Below are 6,000 nucleotides of genomic sequence, written 5' to 3'. Positions count from 1 at the left end.
ATCCACATACTTTATACCCAGCTTTATGTCTGGAACCAGTAGCCGCTGCATGCTGTAACTCCGAAAGCTGGCATCATTTTATTATTATTAACACATTTTTTCAGTTTTTTTTCTTCCCCCCCCCACAATGACTAATATTTCTCAACAGAAAAAACATGTTCAATGTATTTATTCGTCGTTGCAATACATTTGGGGGTGGAAGCTATTTTAAGATCAGAATGCAATTTGTTAACCAAATTATTAAAACTCCAAAGGCCTCAGTTTTTATTTTCACTTGTAACCTACCCGAAGCTGTTTATCTAAAGTATTGACACAGACAACACAGTCCCTCTGCAGTAACTGTTGACTGAGTAACTTCCGCTGTGTATTCCCTACATATTGTGAAATAGAAGGACGCCGTTTTGAGGACTGAAGTTGGATGCTGATTTTTAGTTATTTATCCTTCTAATCTTTCGCCCACAAAATATACGGTCGATTCCCTTTGCAATATATTCTGCTTTGAGACGCTTTGAGACATCTCAAAGAGGTGATAAGGCGCTGTATCAAATGCAAGGATTACTATTATTATTATTGTTATTATTAACTGAAGCAAAACTATTCTGTTCACAATTCCCTGAGCTTTCCTCGTAATCTTTTGCATCGACCCTTCGCAGATATGCATACCTTTGATTCATAGAATGCTACTGAGGATAAACTCTGTATAGAGACAAAGGGGAGGATGCAGAAGATGAGCAAAGAGAACAACAGATTGAAATGAGAGAGACAGTGCAAGAGAGCAACTTATACAGCCACACACATACGCTCATTCAGAGCAGTATGAGAATGTAGATGTAAGAAGCAGTAAGCTTAAGTTGTAATCATCAACGGTACTCTTACCAATTAACTGAAAGGCTTGATTTCTTTAATGTTTGATGTTATACCTGACCTTGTCAGCACGAGTTGCTGGACTTCTTCTTCTGTTGACAGACGCTAATGTTACAAATAGGATTGATGTACTTCAGATGTCTGAGGACAAAGGATCAAATGGTAAGAAATGTTTATGTATTTGTGTTTAATAATGTATTTATGCACGGAATGATGATTCAACGATATTGGAAGTACAGTCTGACAGCATTATGATGTTTTACTAAGATGCATTGTGGCTTTAATTTCCTCTTGAAAAGACTGTGGTCTCTGTCTATTGCAGAACATATCCCTCAGTAAATATAAAGCTATTCATTTTTTCCATAGCCATTTACAAATATTGTAAGTTGAATTTGACCTCAGCAATCCAGATTAAACAAAATGTCAGATAGGCAACATATTATTGATGACTCGGTTAATAATGTTTTGTTATTTTTTCCAGAAACTGCTTTTTTTAAAAAGAAGAAGAAAAACATTCCATTTCTGTGAGTCACCTGTTTTTCTCTCTTTCTAAAAATAAGCCCCCAAAAAATAATCATCCACTTACCTCCTCAACATGCTGGGAAGACAACAACATAGACTACATCACCCAATGAATGACCTTTGCCTTTTATCTGAGCCTAGACAACGAGTGTCAACAGGTTGTTTAACTGTGGGCCATCACCCTGTAGATTGATCCTGTTTTCATTCTACATTGTTTTCTAACACACAAAGAGGAGACCTTCCTTTAAGTACACCTTTATCACTGTCAGACAATTGTCCTGTAGCCTATTGGTTAGAGCACTCTCCTCGCAAGCGAGAGGTCCCGGGTTTGATTCTCGGCAAGGCGAAACCTTAAGGCAAGTTTCCTTACTCCACATGCCTCTGTTTACCCAACAGTAAGTAAGAACCTGAGAATCGCTTTCTGGGGGTGATAAACCCTTCAAATAATTTTTTTTTAAAAAATATGGTCACTCAGTCCACAACTGTTTGTGGGACACAGTGCAATATCAATCCAAAATGCAAAAACAAGAAATATGTTTCAATAATAAAAATTGGTTGTCTGGTCTCCTAGATGCTTGAATTCCAGAGGGATCTTGCATTTCCTCTTTACAACCCATAGTGTTAGTTCTTCAACAGTGTATTTGATGTTCCCTCGATGAGACAGATAGACTGCCATTTAGGGTTCTCGTGTACGTAGAAAGGGGGTAAATTGGACATCACAATCATTACTACTGCACAAGTCAATAGCAGCACTTAAATAAAATTCAGTTAGTGATGATCCATTGCCTTTCGTGTATGTCTAGGCCACTGCAACAAAAAGACATTGTTCACATTTTAACTTGTCCCGTTCCCCCAAATGCAAAAAGTAATAGATTTCACTTTTAATGCATTTCGTGTTAGACTAATGGTCTTGATATTACTTTAACACCCAATGTGTTGAAGTTGGCATGCATGCATGATCAGGTTCCAGGCTCGAACTTTCCAATCAATTCAACCTCTTTTCCCCAGTCATTTACTTTCTGCATGCATTAAATGGACTGCCAAACAGTGATCCACTTATAAACTGACACATTCAAAATTACTTGTAGCTAAAAGTGCTCCATTAAAAATAGGGGAAGCAGAACAATAAATAATTCATTGAAGAAAAAAAGAAACTCGATTGCTCAGAATAGGATTAAAACTTGGAGGGCTCTTACATCAAGGCAGCGCAAGGCACATCTTTGATTAAAACTATACGATGTCTGAGAGAAACCCTTTTCTTCCATAATGGTGGGGCTGGCAAACTAAATGAAGGAATGCATTTATACTTAATTAAACTGACAAGCGCTCTGAACAAAAGAGACGAGAGCCTCTACAGGAAGGATGTCTGAGAGCACTGGGGATGAAAGTAGGAAGTTTCATTTTCTCCCACCTCCCTTACATTGGGATGCAGGGTGTAACGGAGGCAGAGCAGGCAAGCAGGAGGGAAAATTCTATCACAATGCTTTTCGCTAGCACCGGGGCTAATTAATGCATATTTTGTGAAAAATAGCCCTGTCAAAAGTTATATTACTAAAACCTCAGTTACCTGACAACGGTAGCCCTCCGGTGGGACAGTGCATTGCCTCCAAAAATGGAATGCGCAGTTAAAAAAAAACTAATAAAGTTTGTGTCAGGAGCCTCCAATCTTTCAAATCTCCTACTGAGCGACCCCTGATCCTAATTTATCAAACACACCAAGGGAAGCAGAGAGGCTGGTGATGTCTTATCACCGTCTGGAAGTGGAGAAGCGCGATGGCAACTGCTTGTGTCCGTGTGTGCTCAAGAAAAGAAGGGCAGAAAGGCCCAGGAGAAGCCACAGCAGGGCAGGATAGCTGGAATTCCCTTGAATTAACTGGCCTCAATCTCCCTCTCGCTCTCTCTCTTTCGCTCTCTCAACGGGCCAGTAAAATTTACAGTACTTGGTGTTTGACAAGCGGCCGTTTCGAAAAAGAAAAAAAAAGGAAACAAAAAAAAGCACACACGTAAAAAACATGGTTGTTGTTTTCAACATTCCTACTTTGGTTTCTTTCACAGTCCCCCTGGAAGATTCCAAGAACAGTCTAAGCACTCTTACGCTTGCTTTGCCGCTAAGCCTTCTTTCTGAGACGTAATGTGCAACCTTTCGTACGTGACGTCCGTTTGTTAAGAGCAGACAGCGTGAGTCCTAACTTTGTACCTGTGCCATTGTCGCAGGAGCTTTGCGAGTCACTCTCTGCTGCGATGATATTAAATGGTGTGTGCTGACCATTTTTTTTGTAAAACAAAAGAGATAAAAGAACAAGCAATCCCATTTGCACACAAGCTGATGGATGAGGCAATTTGTGTTGTTTACCGTCGCATAAAACACTTTGCAGATTATTTTTCTTAAAAAGGCAACAATCTCCCCCTTCTTTTTTCAAAAGACATGAAAAAGCAACCTTCAGGGATAAGAGTCACGGACACCACATGGTCACAGCCTGAGAAGCACGGCATTATCACATGAAAGGATTAAATATCACAAGTTTAAAGGGCAACTTATTCCACAACATACTTATCCACAGCTACTTCTTGAGGGAGTTTGACTTGTAGTTAGATGAGTCAGCCAGGAGCGCAAACAACATTTCACAACAGCCGAACTCAGTGTCTCAGCCTGCAAGGCCACATTGACCGAAAATATAAAAATCTTATTTGGTTTATTTTTGTTATATAAGAGCCGCAGGAGACCGTCTCCGAAATTAAGACGTTGTTTAAGAAATGTTTGTCATTCTGCACGATCTTAACAACAATAACAACAACAACTACTTGCATTGATATATCACTCTTCTCGCCAGACGGCATCTCAGGGCCCTTCAACTTAAAGAGAAAGCAATCTAGATGAGGGAAAAAGGCATTTGAGGGAGAATGGAGAAGGGATTTGGAGGGTGGGAGCTCACATGGAGTATAAACACCGCAAAGACTAGTCGGGCCGAATTGTCTGTTTCCGTGCTACAACATTTTATGCTCTATGTAATTCCTACGGGCTAAGACCAGGTGGAATTTGAAACGTCTTTGTGTTATAAAATACCGTCACTACATAGTGCAGTAAATCCTGTGAAGCGCCTTGAGATGTCCTCCCGACGTGAAAGGCGCGATCGCAAATGTAAAGATCATCATCATTTTGGGCCTTCTATTGGATAACAGAGAGTTCCCGATACCTGGAACATCTTAACAACTGAGATATTCTAGCCAAGAAGTAGTGAGGGTAAGTGTGTGCCTCTGATTATGAGTATGTTTGTCTGTCGCTCCATCAGAGAGCAGAGCTGTAGACACAGAACCCGAATTACTATGCTATGTAAACATATATATTTTTAACATATATATAAGCATATACTACCTCTTCTACCTGCAACACCCTGTACATTTCACCTACGAAATACACAGTCACTGCACTTTACGGTATATTCTGTGAAGCGCTTTGAGACGTCTCGAAGACGTGATAAGGCGCTATATCAAATGCAAGGATTATTATTATTATTACTACATTCCCTACACAAACCACAGAACGCAAAGAGGAATCACCAGATCAGAATGTACATAATGTTACTGGAGACTTCAGGAAGTCCTGGACAAGAGTCTGTCTATAATCACATTAGCGGCTGGAATTTTCCAGTATCTTACTGCGCCCTGTTTATATTTGGAAGAGATATAAATCTTTGCAGGGATGTTGTGTACTCCTGGAAGAACTCTCCTTTCAGCTGATTAATAAGACGTTTGAGATATTTCAGTCAGTCTGGCTGGATTAGCAGAGCTCCCCGTGGTGCTAATAATAATAATAATAATCCTTGCATTTGATATAGCACCTTAACATGTCTTCTAGACATCTCAAAGCGCGTCACAGAATATACTGTAAAGTGAATTGACTGTATATTTGTGGGCGAAACGCGGCAGCCAATTGCGCACAGCAGCGTCCCACAGACAGCCGTGGATTGAGTGACCAAATTATTGTTGTTTTTCTTTAAGGATTATTATCCCCGGAAAAGCGATCTGCCAATTGACTAACAAATGAATTCCTATTTACTGCTAGGTAAATAGAAGCGTGTGTGTGGAGCAAAGAAACTTGCCCAATGTTTCGCCCTGTCTGGGAATAGCACCCAGGTCTCTCAGTTACGAGGCAAGTGAGCTACAGGACTCCAAAAAATTGTGTTTGACCAATAAATGTGCAGCCATCACTCTACTGTACCAAGCCAGTGTCAATCACTTTCACAGAAACGTGGCCTTTGTTGAACACAATTTATTTTTGGACAATTATCTCCCCCACTTCCTCTCTCCTGTGGCTGCAGTATCACATTGGGGTAAACAGCATGGCTCACCTCAGTACCTCACCCAAACAGTCATTGTATCTGTGTGAGCCTAGATACCGAGTGTTAGCAAGCTAGGCCACAGTGTGAGCCATCACACCTGAGTCTGACACTATTCTCACCTGACATCCACACATCCCCACTGCCAAGGAGAGGGAGTCGTTGGATACTGGTTCAAGAGCAAGATTTCTGGCTGATTTCTTCTCTTCCTAACCCAGGGACGTCAAGGCCAATTGAAGCTTCTGTCCTGATTTAGGTCAGGAAACTGAGCAGAGAC

The sequence above is a fragment of the Callorhinchus milii genome, unplaced genomic scaffold (assembly GCF_018977255.1).
Source record: "Callorhinchus milii isolate IMCB2004 unplaced genomic scaffold, IMCB_Cmil_1.0 Scaffold18, whole genome shotgun sequence".
Taxonomy (NCBI): domain Eukaryota; kingdom Metazoa; phylum Chordata; class Chondrichthyes; order Chimaeriformes; family Callorhinchidae; genus Callorhinchus; species Callorhinchus milii.
The sequence above is the reverse complement of the archived record's forward strand: the minus strand, read 5'-3'. Positions refer to the sequence as shown.